Source organism: Myotis myotis, unplaced genomic scaffold (genome assembly GCF_014108235.1).
Source record: "Myotis myotis isolate mMyoMyo1 unplaced genomic scaffold, mMyoMyo1.p scaffold_m19_p_19, whole genome shotgun sequence".
Classification (NCBI taxonomy): Eukaryota; Metazoa; Chordata; class Mammalia; order Chiroptera; family Vespertilionidae; genus Myotis; species Myotis myotis.
In genome coordinates, this window is record NW_023416323.1 from 17,750,008 (window position 1) to 17,767,512 (window position 17,505).

At 52.9% G+C, this 17,505-nt stretch overlaps 1 pseudogene; it reads left to right on the plus strand.

Annotated features, from left to right (window-relative positions):
* The first annotated feature begins 10,029 nt into the window (after positions 1 to 10,029).
* Positions 10,030 to 10,698, plus strand: LOC118674750 (annotated as a pseudogene).
* Positions 10,699 to 17,505: the final 6,807 nt, after the last annotated feature.

Sequence of the window (17,505 nt, forward strand, 5' to 3'; positions counted from 1 at the left end):
GAGGTGGGGAAGGAGGTGGGGAAGGAGGTGAGGGAGGAGGTGGGGAAGGAGGTGGGGATGCGGGTGAGGGATGAGGTGGGGAGGAGGTGAGGGAGGAGGTGGGGAAGGAGGTGAGGGAGGAGGTGGGGAAGGAGGTGAGGGAGGAGGTGGGGAAGGAGGTGAGGGAGGAGGTGGGGAAGGAGGTGGGGATGCGGGTGAGGGAGGAGGTGGGGAAGGAGGTGAGGGAGGAGGTGGGGAAGGAGGTGAGGGAGGAGGTGGGGAAGGAGGTGAGGGAGGAGGTGGGGAAGGAGGTGAGGGAGGAGGTGAGGGAGGAGGTGAGGGAGGAGGTGAGGGAGGAGGTGGGGAAGGAGGTGAGGGAGGAGGTGGGGAAGGAGGTGAGGGAGGAGGTGAGGGAGGAGGTGAGGAGGTGAGGAGGTGAGGGAGGAGGTGGGGAGGAGGTGAGGGAGGAGGTGAGGGAGGAGGTGAGGGAGGAGGTGAGGGAGGAGGTGAGGGAGGAGGTGAGGGAGGACGTAGGGAAGGAGGTGGGGTAGAGCAGGAGAGGAGAGAACCTTCCTCCAAGGGTTGAGATGCTTCTGTGCACACAAGGCTGGGGCAGGGGCTGCAGCTGCTGTTGCCTCATTTCTAAGGACTGATTGATTGGCTCAGGAGAGGGAGAGGGGTGACGGGGACCAGGGCTAATACCGGGCTCCTGAGCGTGTGGCCTGGGGACCACCACTGGTCAAGAGGTGCCTTCCTCAGGCTTCCTGTGCAAATGGTCAGCAATTCTCTGGACGTTCATTGTCACATACACATAACGGATGCTTAGTAGTAACGAAAAAGCGAGTTATTAAAGAAAGGTATTGTAATCATTAAGTTTGTGGCCAGGGGACAGGAAAAATTATCAACAAAAAGCATGCATGCCCTTCTCGGCCCTTCCAAGTGGGATTGACAGCAGATTGACTGGCCTGCTCTCAGATCTCTAGAGTTCTGATCAGGGATGGGCTACATGTGTATGAGAAAGGGCACGGAAACGATGCAGGAAAGAGAACAGACCTTCCAGGGGCCGGAGGTGGGAGAGAGGAGAGCGCGAGGGTGTCAGGGAGAGGAACGCCGGGTCAGCGGCTGCTTGCGGTGGGGCCCTGGGGAGAGATCCCGGCACAGAGGAGACTGTCAGGTTGTGGCCGCCCGTGTTTCTTGGGTCCTGTTCCTGCACGTGGCGACACACCCACCTGAGCCTGAGCCAGACGCCAAGCTGGACTCTGTGCCAGTTCCGGTCCCACAGGAAGCAGGTGCCGGTGGAGTTAGACGTGCAAGAGGCTTACAGGGCAGGACACCACGCGGTGGACCCGGGAGAACCTTCCGCCCACAGTGCGGGCCTGACCGAGAAAGGAAGCGAAAGGAAGGAGGCTGGGTGGGAAGTGCCGCAGCCGCAGGGCAGCAAGGAGGAAGTCGGCCAGGCCGACGGGAGCCCTGGAGGGAAGGCGACCCTGTGCAGCAGCCGGACATGGGCCAGACTGGCCTGCACGCCGGCCCTGCCTGCTCCACACGGGCTGCGGGCAGAGACGCTGCGGTGCTCTCTTGGAGAGAGTTCTGAGCCGTGTGTCCCCGTGGCCACCATCACCCCGAGAGCACAGGGTGACCCCAAAGAGGGCAGGTTTGGGAGGCAAAAGCCTGTTGCAGGAGCCATGGTTAGAAGGTGGGGAGGGGTCCCAGGATGAGGGCAGCCGGGACCCCCTGGGATGGAGGCAGAAGCTCAGTGTCAGTCACCCAGTTTGTGGTACTGGGTTACTTTACAGCAGCCCCAGGAAATGATACAGGACCCATTCCAGAAAAATCCGGTTCAACCCTGGAGGACGACAGCTAGCACTTCTGAAGAAGGGGCGGGCAGGTAGCAGGTGCGAGGGGCCGCACTCATTTGCTGTGTCGGCAAACTCATTCGTCAACAGAGCCAAATATCAACAGTACAACGATTGAAATTTCTCTGGAGAGCCAAATTTTTTAAACTTAAACTATATAGGTAGGTACATTGTTATTAACTTAATTAGGGTACTCCTAAGGCTTAGGAAGAGCCACACTCAAGGGGCCCAAGAGCCGCATGTGGCTCGTGAGCCACAGTTTGCCGACCACAGCCCTAGGGTAATGCCTGGCCCTGGGGATCTTGTTAAAATGCAAATCCCTACCTACAGCCCTGGACTCTGTGTTTAACACCTGCCAGGACAGCCTCACCACCACGGATTTGGGTCTCTGGGTGGTCAGGGCTGGGAAGATAGTGGCTCCTGAGTCCCTTTCTTTTTGGAGCAGGGAGAAAAGCATCACGTGTTTAAAGAACCTCTTCTGTGGCCCACCCTGATATAGTGAGCCTTCCGTTCGGTTCATTTAGTGTATTTAATCATCTGAACACCTCCTGGAGGCCGCTTCTAGTCTTACCCCCTTTTTGCAGATGGGGAAACTGAGGCCTAGAGAGACAAAGCATCTTAGTGTGCTATAAACAGTCAGACCCACAGCCAGCTGTCCGATAGCACACTGTCCCCGAATTCACTCTGACTGTGGGCCCCTTACCCTGCACCGTCCTGAGTTTCGGTGGAGCTCTGTTTAAGGCCAGTGCTTCTCAAGCTTTAGTGTGCCTTTGAGTCCCATGGTGACAGGGCAGGTCCTGGCTTCCATCTGCCAATACACAGAAGAGAGGAAAGACCGGCACCTTGGGGAGGTGGGGCAGGCGCCGTCCTGTTTTCCAGCCATTTGAACACCTGGACACCTGGACACCTGGAGAAGGGGACCCCGGGAGCAATTGTGTTACAGAGCAATTGGCAATTAATAGAGCTAAGAACCACCTGTTAATGGATTTCCTTGAAAATGAAACAGCTGCCCAATCGCCTGGTTAATCTCTCTAAGCACCTGCTTGCAATTACCTTCTCCCAGCAACGCAGTGGCCCCAGGAGCGGCTTCCTCTACAGTAGAAACAGCTGGGAGCGGGCCCATCATTAAAAACAGCATGGAGAGGCCTGCTGGAGCCCCGTTACCAAATGAGCCCTGGGCGGTGGGTGGGTGAGCGGCGGGCGCTGGCGGGTGAGTGCATGCGGACGGATGACCCTGGCTCCCTGCTTCCCTGGAAGGATCCTGCTGGAACCGGTCCGCCATGGAACCGCCGCAGGTCTGTAGTGACTTACAAATGCTGGGCGTTCTACAGAACAAGGCCGTCGACCTACTGCCTTTAAAAACCCTCTTTCTAACACGGAGGTGATAGAATGATTTTTCTTTATGGAACAGAGGCGATGATAAATGTATTACTTTTTTTTAAGTTCTTAGTTGATAAAATAAGCAGGCAGCCTTGTTTTAGCCCCTTGATGTCTTAAGTAGCCTGTGAAACCCACAAATCCGGAGACCTCGGCGTTCGGCCATTAGGATAAAGATAAGTGTACAAGATGTTAAGGGTAGCATCGCGCATAAGTGGGAAAGATGGGCAGCAACCAACATGCTTATCCGTCGGGGACGGGCTTGGTTATGTATTCTCAGACGGGGCGTATATGAAAGTGGAGGTTTGTGTGAGCCCCTCGTATATTAAGTGGAAGAAAAAGTCAAGGTGGAGACGGTAGTGGCTGCTGGAGTGGGCGCTGGGGCCGTGGGCTGACGTGACTGTGAGTCTCTGGGAGAAGCACAGACGCTTGGCGGTGGCTGCCTGTGGCGAGAGGACGCGGAAGGACGGTGGGAAGGAGATTTCCTTCTTATGACAGGCTCCCTGGGGCTGTGTGAGCGTGTTACCGTGTTCACGTATTAATGTTCCGACAAACGGTCTAATTAACCAAGTGGACGTCTGGGACCACAGCGAGGCGGGGTGTCAGGGAGGGGTCCAGGGAGGAAGCACCGGTGAGTGGCCTCTGATATGGGCTGTGCTCCTTGGCAGCGCGGCTGGGAGAGAGCCGGCCGCCCCGGGGTCCCCCGGCTGGTTCACATGGAGGCTGTTAGGATGTATGTGAGCCTGGGGCCTCACCCCTTTTAGGCTCTGCTTCTCACACCTGAGGGGCATATGAATTGCTAGGAAGGCTCCTTAGCACACAGCTTGCTGGGTCCCCCCTGACTCTGGAGGCCCGCCTGGGTGTGAGGGACCTACTTTTCTCGCAGGTTCCCAGGTGCGCTGACCTGCTGGTCAGGCCCCACGCCTAGGACCGCAGCTTCCAGGGTTCCAACCCCGAGGGTGCTGGCACTTCTTTCCCCAGAGGAGCTGCTAGCCCTTCCCACACGCAACAGGCAGCAGGTGCTGAGGGTTGATGGGAAGCAGAGCAGGGCGTCCAGCGGCTGCAGCTGGGAACCTTCGGGAACGTTCAGAGCACCCAGGCCTGAGCCACGTCCCAGACGGGTCAAGTCAGAACTTTTCGGCGTGGCCTCGGTCACGGGTGGTTTAAAAAACACCGCAGGTGAACAGGCTGTGCGTGGTGTCCTGTGGCTGCCTTGGCAAAGTACCACACACTGTACGGCTTAAACAAAAATGTCTCCGATTCTGGAGGCCGAGGGTCCAGGTCAAGGTGGGTCTCAGCGGGGTGGTTCCTTCCCCCCGCCCCCCCAAGGGTGGGGAGGGAGCGCCTATTCCAGGCCTCTCTTCTCTCTGTCTCTTCACAGCATCCTCTCTCTGCACGTGTCTGTGTCCAATATTTCTAGACAAGGACACCAGTCCTATTGGACTCAGGGCCACCCTAACCCAGTAGGATCTCATCTGAATTAATTACACCTGCAATGACCCGATTTCTAAATGAGGTCCCGGGGTCAGACTTCACCCTGTGCATTTGGGGGGACACAATCCAACAAATTCCAAACTGCGTGTTAGGTTTGCCTCTCAAACAGTCACGTGCACGGGCCTGACTTGGGGCCTTAACAAGATGCAGACTCTGACTGGCAGGTCTGGGGGAGGGCCTGCCCCTCTGCATTTCTAACCCGAGTCCAGGCTGGGTCAGGTCACAGGCGGGAATTACTTTGTCAGGTGTGATCATGGCATTGTGGTCGGTTAAGAAAGTGTCCTATTTTACCACGAGATGCAGACGGACACATTAAGGCTGAAATGTCAGGGTGACAACCATGTTCTTCCAAACAGTCCACAGCCAATAGGAAACACGGCAAAACGGAACGACTGTTAAATCCAGGGGTTGGGTGTGAGGAGGTTTATTTTATTGGTCTGATTTTCCTCATGTTAGAAAGTTTTATTTAAAACTTTCCAGGTGACTCCAAGGTGTAGCGGGGGCCAAGTGCCTCTGGGATGGATGGAAAGACAGATGGGCAGATGGGGGCTTGGTTCCAGGCCCCCTCCTGAGCTTGCTACCTGGGGCGATAGCTGTGTGCACCAGCGCCTTCTCTGTGTCAGCACTTTATTTTTATTTTTCTACCATCGTCACTTCCTTCCACTTGTCTCTGAGTCGGTGCTGGGAGGTGTCAGGAGCGGGTGGGATTCTGGGAAGCCGCCGCCTGGTTTCCCTGGCCTGGGGGGCTGAGGACAGGTTATGTTTCTGACCTGCAATCTTTGCTTCTGTGTCCCCAGCCCTTAGCATAACGCCCAGCACAAGGCAGACAATCAATACACGCGCGGAATGAATGAGCAACTGTACACTTACCCTGGGGGCCGGGCCTGCCCTGGAGGAGCCAGGCTCGGGGAGGTCCAGGGACCGGTCCCAAGGGCCGAGCCGGGTCGGAACTTCTAAGACTGCCCTGGAAGCAGGATGGAGCCCCAAACATGGTTCCGAATGTTCTAGCAGCCACATTTTCAAAGTGAAAAGGGATGGGCTACATTAATCTCAAGGATACATTTTATTTAACCCAAATGGCCAAGGTATTATTTCAACAGGTCATCTCTCTTTTAAAATTAAGGGGCAGAGGAGGAGGAGGATCTTCGTGGGGAGGGAATAGTTCTGGGCCTTGATTGCAGTGATGGCCACACAAATCCACATGTATGGTAAAAAGACAGAATCGTACACACGTACCCATATCAGTTTCCTGGTTTTGACACTGTATGATCATTATATAAGACTAGAAGCCCGATGCACGAAATACGTGCAAGAGTAGGTCTTCCTTTCCCCGGCTGCAGGCACCGGTTTCCCTCTGGCCACCAGCAGGCACCCAGGGCCCAGGCTTCCCTCGCAGCCCTGGCTTTGTCTGGAAGGACGTCCAGTCTAATTAGCATATTATGCTTTTATTATTATAGATGTCACTATAGGACAAAGCTGAGCGCAGGTATCTGGGATTTCTGTGAGCTATCTTTGCAATTTCTTGGGAGCCTATTTATTTCCAAATAAATGTTAACATTTTTGAGAGATTTTGCTACTGAAAATAACTTTTTAACCTAAAAGTTAAAAACTGAGTCTCTGAGCTCTGGTGTGCATGTCTGCGTGTGGACCAGCTCAAGCACTTGGTGGCCACGTGTGGCTGTGGCTGCTGCCATGGGCGGCCAGCTGTGGCCTTTAGTTCTTCCCTGCAGCACGGAGTTGCTGGGGGTGGATTCCGGAGGCCTGTCGGGTTGTCTGGGAGACGGCAGATAAGTTACTGACCTCAGGTCACTGCCTCTTCCGAGCCTCAGTCATCTGTGTCTGTGAAGTGGGGCTCATTGTGGCCGTTAGTCCCCCCCCGGTTGCTGTGAGATGTGAAGTAAGCTACTGTGCCTTGGGCCTTATCAGTAGCCAGCATTTCCTAGTGTTGCCATATTTGAAACCCCAAACGGCAGCTTCATCTGGCTCCCCTCATGTGACAGTACCTCCTGCCTCTGTCTGCGGGTCTCCCCCCAGCAACACACACTCCAGCATCTCCTCTGTTTTGGCTGCTGGGCAGGAAGCAGGATGGCATCGCCCCTGTGTACTTGGCCCCTCACTCCTGTTGCTGTAGCTAACACTGTCCCTTCCTGGAAGGTAGCAAGGGGGCTGGGGCTGGGGGCTGGGGACTCGGAGGCAGTCCTTCTGCGAAGATCCTTGCAGAGCCAGTTTCGAAACTGAGGTCTCCTTTGTGAGGCCCGGGCTGCCCCTGCGGAGGCTGCTTTTCACCATATAAGGCCATCCCTCCCGGGACGAGGATGACACAGGTGAGGCAGCTGCACCGCAGGGTCTCGCCCAGCTACACCGAATCGGCGCTAAGCGTGTGCACAGAGCTTAGCAACGAGGAGATTTTGAGGCCTTTTATGGTTTTAGCAGAAGAAAAACCTGTTGCCACAAAAGCAGAAGCACAGAGCTTTACGGTGGTGAGAAATAGGTTGACCTCAGGCGACACTTTCAGCCCAACCAGGATGTAACGCACCCAGAGCAGGTGCTCACACACACCCTGATGGGGCTGTCTGCTGGGGTGACACTGGTGGGAGATGCGGTCACAGGGATCAACTGCAAAATTTAAGCCAAGTGTGTGGGTGGAGGGGGGGTGTGTGGGGAGAGGGGGTTTGAACGAGGCATAAATCCTCCAACTCTGCCCCCACCCCAACCCCTCCTGAGTCTCAGGGCTCATCCCTGGGGTCTTCCTGGCCTCTGACCAGGTTAGGTTTCCCCACACTGACCTTGAACTCTGTTCTGTCTTCAAAAGACTTCACCCCTCTCTGCCCCCACTTTCTCATCTGAGCATCTGCGGTGGGGAGGAGAGGAGCCAGGAAGGTCTCCGGGAGGCAGGATTTTAGCTGAGGCCAGGGGGTGAGGAAGTGCAGATGGTCCGGACACTCTTCCAGGGGGAGTGGAAGGGCCAGTGCGAAGGCTCTGAGCTGGGGAGTCGGCAGGGTCCGGGGCAGAAAGGCCCTGTGTGCGGGGAGAGGTGGCCAGGCCCGGGGCAAGGGAAGCTGCAGCCCGCCCCCTGCACCCGGGACTGTGGGAAGGCACTGAAGGACATGGCATGGCTTCCTTGGTGGGGTCTCCCGCCGACTGCAGGTTGCAGGTTGCCTGGCGTGGACAGAGGCAGGAGCAGCCAACCAACCTTCCTGCATTCAGCCGCCTCCTGAGCGCCACCTGCGGGCCGGCTCAGACACAGATGAAGGCCCTGCTCTCAGGTCTCTGACTCCGGGCTGCTCACAAGGCGGAGTGGGGGGGCTGTCCCTCCGTTCTTCTCACATTGCTCTTCTCTGGGCTCTCCTTCCTCTGACCCCTCAGTGACTCCGATGGAGTTTGACGTGGGTAATTGGGGAGGCAGGAAGAGGCAGGCACCCCAAGGAATTGGCTTCTGCTCTGAACTTCCCAAACCGCTGGGCTGCACGTCTCCGCGTTGTTCTTACACCTGCTGGGAGAACACCCTGTCCTCTCCACCGTCCTAACTGGAGGGGAGGGACAGGCAATGGTTTAAAAGGAAGGACAAACCTTTAAAAGATACATGAACCAAAGAGCACAGCCTGGGAGAGGGACGGAGGAAGAGTGACTGGACGGCGCAGAAACCGGCCAGACGGCACCGCGGCCAGATGACCAAGGTCACCACCAGCAGGGATGAGTCCGGGGGCGGCATGTGCTCTCGATAGGGTGTCGGGAGTCCTTTGGGGTCTTCATCCGCCAAACCCACAACCTCAGTCTAACAAGAGAAAAACGTCAGACGGATCGATAGAGGGCGTCTCATAAAACCCCGACCAGCATGCCTGCCGACTGCGAAGGCCGTCAAAGCAAGGAGAGAGTGAGGCACCGGCACAGCCCAGGATGGCTAAGGAGACACGGCAAGGAGACACAAGGTAGGATCGCTTCTCCAGGCAATCTTCCCTCGTGGACACAGTCTGCGAGGCACAGTCCTGGCCGGTGAGGGGGCGGCATTTGGGGCAGCTACCAACCAGAAGCCCCCACCCCACTCCACACCCTCCCAAGACCTGTGGAGGGAGCACTGACTCAACTCCGGCTGTTCGTCTCCAGACGGAATCCTGTAAGTGACGTCATTCTCACAGACTCCCATTGGAGTTGCGCCATTGCCCACTTGGTCATTTTGGGGCAGGATAGTAAGAAGCTAGGAAAGTTCCCGGGCAAGTGGAATGAGGAAACGGAGACAAGATAATCAAACAAGGCCAGACAGTTCCAACAACTTACTGTCAGCCAGTGAGTCCCAGACTTTATGTCCTCCAACCAAGGACACTTGAGAGCAAGTGGTTTACACCCTCCTCCCCAACCAGAGAATAAACAGCTTAAGTCACCCTGGTCGGGGCGGTAGAGAACAGAGACCCCCTGAGTGCCATTTGTGCCAGCCAAACCCAAGGACGGATGAAGTCGGGGGGACAAATACCAAAACCCCCATTAAAGCCACACAGACTCCAGATAAAGGTCAAACAGTAAAGTCGACCAAAGAAGAATCCCATACTCATTTGGCTGCATCAGCATATTGAAAACATGCCTGGGAAGCTGACGAATATTCACCTCAAACCCCTCCATAAGATCCTCGCCCACGGATGCAAGAGAAAACCCTCACGACAGAGACCTGGTGCAGGCTCGCTCTAGAGCACGCCCGCCTCTTCTCGGGCACGGACTTTTACTTCCTCCTAAACTCTGAGGGTCCCCACAAGACTTGCAACTCGGGGATCAGCGGGCAGCGGCAGCTCGTCCCAGGCTCACCCGCTGACCTGTCTCCCTTTTCTCTGACTTCCCAGTGAGCTAACGCAGCCCCGCCCTGGCTCCTTTACTCTAGCGCAGCGGTTCTCAACCTGTGGGGTGCGACCCCTTTGGGAGTCGAACGACCCTTTCACAGGGGTCGCCTCAGACCATCGGAAAACACATATATAATTACATATTGTTTTTGTGACTAATCACTATGCTTTCATTATGTTCAATTTGTAACAATAAGATTGGGGGTCACCACAACATGAGGAAAGGTATTAAAGGGTCGCGGCATTAGGAAGGTTGAGAACCACTGATCTAACGTTTCTAGGGCCACAGCAGAGCCCCACTGAGGCTCTCTCCTGCTGCTGCTTCTACCCCACGTCCCTCCTGTGCTGCACTGTCCCCAGCTTTAATAAACGTGCTTCAAAATCACCTGGACTCCCATTGTGACATCTTCCCTGTGTGACGTCAAGAATCCGGGCACTGCAGCTGGCCTGAGGCAGACCTGCGCTGGGCCACTCCCGTCCAGTAACAACTTGGTCAAATTGCTTCAGGTCACAACCAGCCTTTGAAAACCTGAATTGAAACCCGAATTGAAAAGTGATTGTCGCATGACACATGGACAGCGGTGAGGTAAGAGGGACGGGTTTGGGGATACCGCACCAGCTTCTGAAGGCTGTAAAGGGAGTTGGGATGCCTCAAAGGCTGCAGCACAGGCTTTTGAGAGCAATGGTCATGAATTGGCACAAGCAATCATGGTGCAACCATAACATCGCCACAGGGTGCTGTGACGAACTGGGAAACGGATGCCAGCGTCCCGTCTATCACCTGGCACCACCATCAACATGATAGAGGGAAAGAGCGGCAGAGACTGGATACTCCCGAGCCACCTCCCAGTTCTGGGGGTGATTGGCAGCCCTGCTTGTGCCTTTCCGCGGGCGAACACCTCAAACGTGTGGTGCGCAGCACAGGCCCTGCACGGCGCGAGGAGGCGCTGCACGCAGCAGAGGGAGTGGGACCCAGCAGTCAGCGGCGCTCCTTTCCTGGCCCACCTCTCACTGACAGAACGAAGCTGGAAGAGCTGACGGTCCCAAAGGGCTGTGCTGTACGGGTTACAATGTGCCAACCTTTGCAAAGCCAGCACCAGGGGAAGACTGAGCTGGTCCCCAGCTCCCTCCTCTCCACTATTGTTGTCTCCTACTCTGTGGTGTGATATTTCTTTGCTCTGAATTCCATATAATGGATTTCACCAGTGAAAAATTCCATTGCATTCCATCTGTGATGGAGATCAACAAAAATAGTTAATGAAACCCAAAGAGCTAGCCTTTGAGACTCATGCAATTATGCTTTCTAATTTGAGGGGCAGTTAAGAAATAGCCATTTGGATGAAAACCCCCAGCAACTATGCAGTGGCTGTATTAAATGATTTGGACTCTAAATAGAATATTGCCCCCATGAAGAAGAGCGTTAAGCACCTTGTGAATACAGGTGTGTGTTTTTTAAAATAAAAATCAAGTTAGTTTCAGAAATCATCACAAAAGTAAATAAACATAGGATGGGATTGGCCCATTAATGGGGACAAATGTATCATAGGAACGTAAGACGTTAGTCAGGGGAAAGTGGGGGTGGGCGACGCAGGAACCCTCTGTATCAGATTCTCAATCTTGTGCATCTAAAACTTCTACAATTTGTGTTTTAACAACCATGGCGCGAGCACAGTATTTTGCAGTGATCATAAGCGCCACCTTGTGGGCACACAGCTACATTACCTGTGACTGGTCCCCACAAAACAAACTAAAAGGCAGGGTCACCAACTCCGGGGCTGGGAAATGGCAAAGGCCTGTTTCCTGCCCTGCAGTGACTCCTAATCAAGGTGCGGGATGAGGTAAAGCAAATACAGGATTCCTCATCACAGCTGGCATCTAGCTGCACCGTCACCTCGGGCTAGAGACTGAACGGATCCATCCCCCTGTCACTGGTCCAACACAGCTTCGTGGGGTGTGATCATGACGTCAGCTTTATTTCCTGTAGCCCCTTGAACCTGCTGGGGAGGGGGAGATAGCCACCCTCTGGTCACTAGAAAAAAGGCCCAGGACTTCCCCATGATCTTTCTTTTTTTCTTTAAAAATATATTTGTATTGATTTCAGGGAGGAAGGGAGAGGAAGAGAGAGATAGAAACATCAATTGGCTGCCTCCTGCACACCCCCTACTGGGGATCGAGCCCACAACCTGGACATGTGCCCTTGATGGGAATTGAACACGGGACCCTTCAGTCTGGAGTCTGATGCTCTATCCACTGAGCCAAACTGGCTAGGGCTAAAAATGTTCTTTTATAGAGTTTTGTATATTTAATTGTTTTAGTAAAAACCTATAAAATTAAAATATTACAGTAGAAAAAGGGGGAATATAATGGGTTAATAATTTATAAATACATTTATAATGTGTTTTGTTTTTTAAGAAAGGGGAAAAAACTAATACCTTTATACAGGGCAACCCAAAATATGTATACACACTCTGAATAATTTTAAAGGCAGTGTTTATTAAGATACATTTCATTTTCAAAATGTAATAGAATCTACAGACATTGTGTGTATACATTTTTGGGGGGGACACCCTGTATTTGTGTGGAAGAGTTAACGTAGCGAGTTTGAGACTACCATCTTTAGAAAGGCCTGCTTCCAGGGCTCGTCCATGGCTGACCTCGGGAACTTGGCACTTGAACTATTCCCTGCATTCCCTAAGGCAGTGGTTCTCAACCTTGGCTGCACATTAGAATCACCTGGGAATCTTTTTAAAATCCTGATTTCTGGGCCTCATCCTCCGGAAATTCTGTTTCTTTGTTATGGGGTGGGGCCACATTAGTAACGAAGAAACAGAATTTCTGGAGGATGAGGCCCAGAAATCAGGATTTTAAAAAGATTCCCAGGTGATTCTAATGTGCAGCCAAGGTTGAGAACCACTGCCCTAAGAGGAAGGGCAGTTCACTGTACCTGGGCTGCTTGCACAAACAATATGGCTTATACCCAACACCTGCTTTCCTTTTGGGAGTCTGGAATTTGGGAACCTGCCAGGCAGAGGGTGCCGGTGTGACCAGCCCCTAACAAAAACCTGGGCACTGAGTCTCTAATGGGCTTTTCTGGGCAGGAAAACTGCACCCGGTATTGCATTTTCATTGCTGGGGGGAGAGGGTCGTCTGTGTGATCCTTCACGGAGGGGAGCCTGGGGGAGGCTGGGCATGGATTCCCCCAAATGCCACCAGGGTCTTTCTTTTTCTTTTGCTGATTCTACACTTCTATGGTAATAAAATTAGTCAACTATATGCTGAGTCCCTAAATCCTTCTAGTGAATCACTGAATGTGAATGGTCTGAGATTCCTGGAACATCATTCATTAGTAAGATTATTCATTAGTAATCCTATATAATAAAAGCCTAATATGCTAAGTGTCTGGTTGTCCAGTCGGCCATTCAACCAATCAAAGTGTAATATGCTAATAATATGCTAAGACTGCTCAATTGCTTGCTATGTCATACATTGACCACCAGGGGGCAGATGCTCTGACCAGTAGGTTAGCTTGCTGCTGGCGTCGGGCTGATCAGGACTGAGCAAGATGGGCCCGACACGCCCTGGAGCCCTCCTGCAGTCTTTCCCCAGCTGGCCAACCTCCCAAGTCCCTCCCCGGCCCGGATCGCACACTGGTGGGGTCCCTCGGCCTGGCCTGCGCCCTCTCTCCATCTGGGCTGAGGGACCCCCCACCCCTGGTTGCACAATTTTCGTGCACCGGGCCTCTAGTCATCAATAACATAATGGTTTCTGCTTAGAGCCTTAACTGAAAATTTATTGATTGATTTGTTGAAATTGACATTCGTGGCATATGCGCGATGCAGGATGTGCCACGGGGGAGCCGGAGGACCGCCGGCGCGCTAGGCGAGCTCAGAAAATCCTGAGCATTTCAAACTCACCGGGGGTTCTCCAAAGAAACCCAGTTTTTAAAAGATATGCAATAAAAATGTACAAATTTGAAGCTTACACCAATATTATTCAAAATAGAAGAGTAACAGCAGCAACTGTCAAGAACAGAAGTCAGGAAACCGTGGCGTGTAAGTCAAATCTGACGGCTGCCTGTTTTTGTGTAGCCAGTGATCTAAGAAAGGCGTCGACATTTTCAATGGTTGAAAAAAGGCAAAAGAAAAATATAACATGTAACAATGGTGAAATTCAAGTTTCAGTGTAAATGTCGCAGCGGCGCACAGCCCTGTTCAATTGCTTGAATATGGTCTGCGTCCACTTTTGTGCAGCGGCAGTGGGAGTGAGTTGTGACGGAGACCTTACGGCTTGGAAAACCTAAAATATTTACGCTGTGGCCTTTCACAGGAAGAGTCCTCCAGCCCCGGGTTTGGTGCTGACACCAGGAGTTGTCCCCCACCCCCACCCATGGTGTCAGTTACCCACAGCCAACCCCACTCTGAAAATTCCAGAAATAAACAATCATATTTCTTAAGTTGCATGATCAGATCTCGCGCCACCTGCTCGGTCCTGCCCTGCACGTGAATCATCCTCTGTCCTGCCTGTTAGTCACATCGTAGCTTCTGGGTTTTCAGATTGACTGCTGTGCTTGTGTTCAAGTCACCCTTATTTTCCTTCTAATACAGCGGTTCTCAGCCTGTGGGTCACGACCCCTTTGGCGGTCGAACGGCCCTTTCACAGGGGTCGCCTAAGACCATCCTGCATATCAGATATTTACATGACGATTCACAACAGTAGCAACATTACAGTTATGAAGTAGCAACGAAAATAATTTTATGGTTGGGTCACAACATGAGGAACTGTATTTAAAGGGCCAGAAGGTTGAGAACCACTGTAATCTAATACCACGTTCACACAACTCTGATTACAGAATATCCTTATGATTGTCCTATCTTATTAGTTACTGTTAAGCTCTTACTATGCCTAATTTATAAATTGAACTTTATCATAGGTATTTTTGTATGTATAGGAAAAAAAATATAACAGAGAGTTCCGTACTGTCTGTGGTTTCGGGCATCCACTGGGGGTCTTGGAACGTAAAGGGCTTTTTCAAGGAAGAGAATTATGTCACTGATGTTGCTTGGAATCGCTGGCTCTTGGTGATACAAAGCAGATCGATTTTTAGTTGTTTTACTGTGTTTTCATTTGTAAAGCCAGGCTCCTCCCCTTCTCCCCCCTCCCCTGCACCTGGGTCGCCTGGATGCGCCCTGCCTGCCTTTGATTTGCTTCAGCTACAGGAAATCAGACTGCAACTGCCTGGGGCATTCCTGGGAGTGCACGAGGCTGTCCACAGGCTGTGTGCGTGAGAAGTACACGTACACCACCTTGGCTGCAGGTGACCGGCCGAACTCCAGTGAGCGGAACTGAAGGGCTGGTTACTCACTCCTGTCACTGAGGGCGGGTCTCTCATGGAGCTGCTGCTCCTTGGCCCGGGACCTCAGTGCTCAGGCCATATTCTCCACCAGGACTGTGCCTTATGAGCTGTCATCAGTTAGGCACAGCCCTGGGGCAGGGCAGGCCCGCCCGAAGGAGGTCTCTTGTCTGCTCCAACTTGGAAAGTGGCCAGGAGCTCTGAGTGGCAGGCGGGGTGGGGATGAAGGTGGGATAGAGCTTGGAAAGGCAGGAGACCCTTGACAAAGGAAAGGAAACGTTCAGATGGCCTCTGAGTTCCTGAGCCTGGAAACCCCTGTTTATTTCTTCACATCCCACCTGTTTCCTGAGACGGCCTTTCCCCCTCAGCCTCTCACCGTCCTTGATTTTTTCCCCTTTTAGCTTTCCCAAACTTCTTATCCACAGCGATTCCCTCCCTCACCCTCCAACCATCGTCTCCATTTAATTTAATCGCCTTCGCATTCGAGAAGTGGGCATTGATGAGGGCAGGGGCTCTGTCTTTCACTGTTGTGTCGCCAGCACCTGGCATGTAGCAGGTGCTCAGTATGTATCTGCAAGCTGGAGGGACAGCCTGCCCTTACCACCTTGGGACCTTGTGGTTGTCCTAGCCCAGTGATGGCGAACCTATGACACGCGTGTCAGAGGTGACAGGCGAACTCATTTTTTTGGCTGATTTTTCTTCGTTAAATGGCATTTAAATATATAAAATAAATATCAAAAATATCTTTGTTTTACTATGGTTGCAAATATCAAAAAATTTCTATATGTGACACGGCACCAGAGTTAAGTTAGGGTTTTTCAAAATGCTGGCACGCCGAGCTCAAAAGGTTCGCCATCACTGTCCTAGCCCCACCAAGCTCTGGCCATCAGGATCAAGTCCACAGTCTGACAAAGCAGGTATTAGCTGATAGCACCAGGAGCCCCGGGCAGCTCACCAGTAAAGGTAAGAGTTTTCATAGGATTTGTGGAACGGTGAGGTGACATGAAGCAGTGTTTGGGCTGCTCTGTGCAAAGCAGGGCCATATGTGAAGGGCCAGCATCAGGTCTGGGCTGCAAAGCGGGCCTGGCTCCTGTTCCCTTAGCAACCACCAAGCCAAGGCTCTGTGGGATGTTGCGCTCTGCACCCGGGCTGGAAATCCAGGCTCTCTCTTTTTTTTTTCCTTAAGTAATCCCAAACTCACAAAGCTTTGGCTAATTTTATTTATTTATTTTAAATGTTTTAATTGATTTTAGAGAGGAATGGAGAGGGAGATAGAGCACTGATGAGAGAGAAACATCAGTTGCCTGCCTCCTGCATGCCCCCTATTGGGGACTGAGCCCAAAGCCTGGGCCTGTGCCCCGCCTGGGAATCAACGGGTGACCTCTTGGTGCACAGGAGGGCGCTCAATCCACTGAGCCACCCCAGCCAAGCCCAGGCTCTTTTCTGGCAAAGTGATTTACATACTCTAGGAGGGAGCTGGGAGTTTCATTCTTCCTGGGAATTTCAAACAGTAAAGTTTCTGCTAATCTAGGATTTTAGAGTTCACAGTTCTCTTTGAGTAAAAGAGTCCTTCCTTAAAAAGGGGACTGTTTTACACTACAGCTTCAGCTGGGTGTCCTTGGGAAATACTGTCCCTGTGAACTGGCAGCCGGCTTTGTCGGTGTCGCCACTTCGGCCTGATGAATGGCCCCGGGGACGCTGTGGTGCTCTCTCAGTCTATGGGGCAGGGCAGATCTTTGTGGGTTCAGTGTAGGGATGAGCTGGAGGAGCAAAGATGCCAGGAAGGAGGCTGCTACTTCGATCTAGGTCTAGCCTGGACCTATATAGGGGAGTGGGTGGATGCAGGGCATATCTTGGAGGTAAAACAGATTTAGTCAGTAATGAAACATGGGGAGGGGGTGGGGAGGACACATCCAGGGTGGTCCCAGGTCTCCGACTTGGCCATGGAGGGAGGTAAACAGGAGGGAAGAGGCTGCGTTTGGGTCAGCTGGGCTGCATTTGATGTGCAGCCTTGTGGAGATGTCGGATAAGCACCTGGACGTGCCTGGGTGTGCAGGTTCGGGGGCCAGCACTGCGGAGAGGTGGGGATTGAAGTTATGAGGAAGGATGTTATCTCAGGAGGACGTGCAGGGTGAGAAGACGAGGTGGCCGGAGGGAGCAGCATGAGGAAGTCCAGTAGAGCAGGATCCGGGAAAGACTAAGTGAAAACCTACAGGGAGAGGGGAGGAAAGCCAGGAACTGAGCGACCTGGAAGCCCAGGAGAGAGCTTGAATAGGGAGGCAGGAATGACAACCGGGAACCACTGCATATTGGGGCTGAAAGTGCCGATACGTGACAGGGATTTAGTGACAGGGCCCCTGGGGCCAGGTTTCAGTGGTTTGGGGACTGAAGGGAAGGTGAAGAAATGGGGACAGCAGTCTTGAGACATGTTGGAGTGGAGGCAGGGTGGGTACTAGCTGGAGAAGGGCATGGGGCTCAAGGAAAGTGTAGTTAGCAAGACTGGAGAGACTTAAGCACGTTTAAATGCTACTGGGAAGGGCTAACAGGAAAGAACGCAGGCAGGACTTAGGTACCAGTGTTACCGGACGGGGGACCTGGCCCTGAGCGGGTAGTGTGTGTGTTC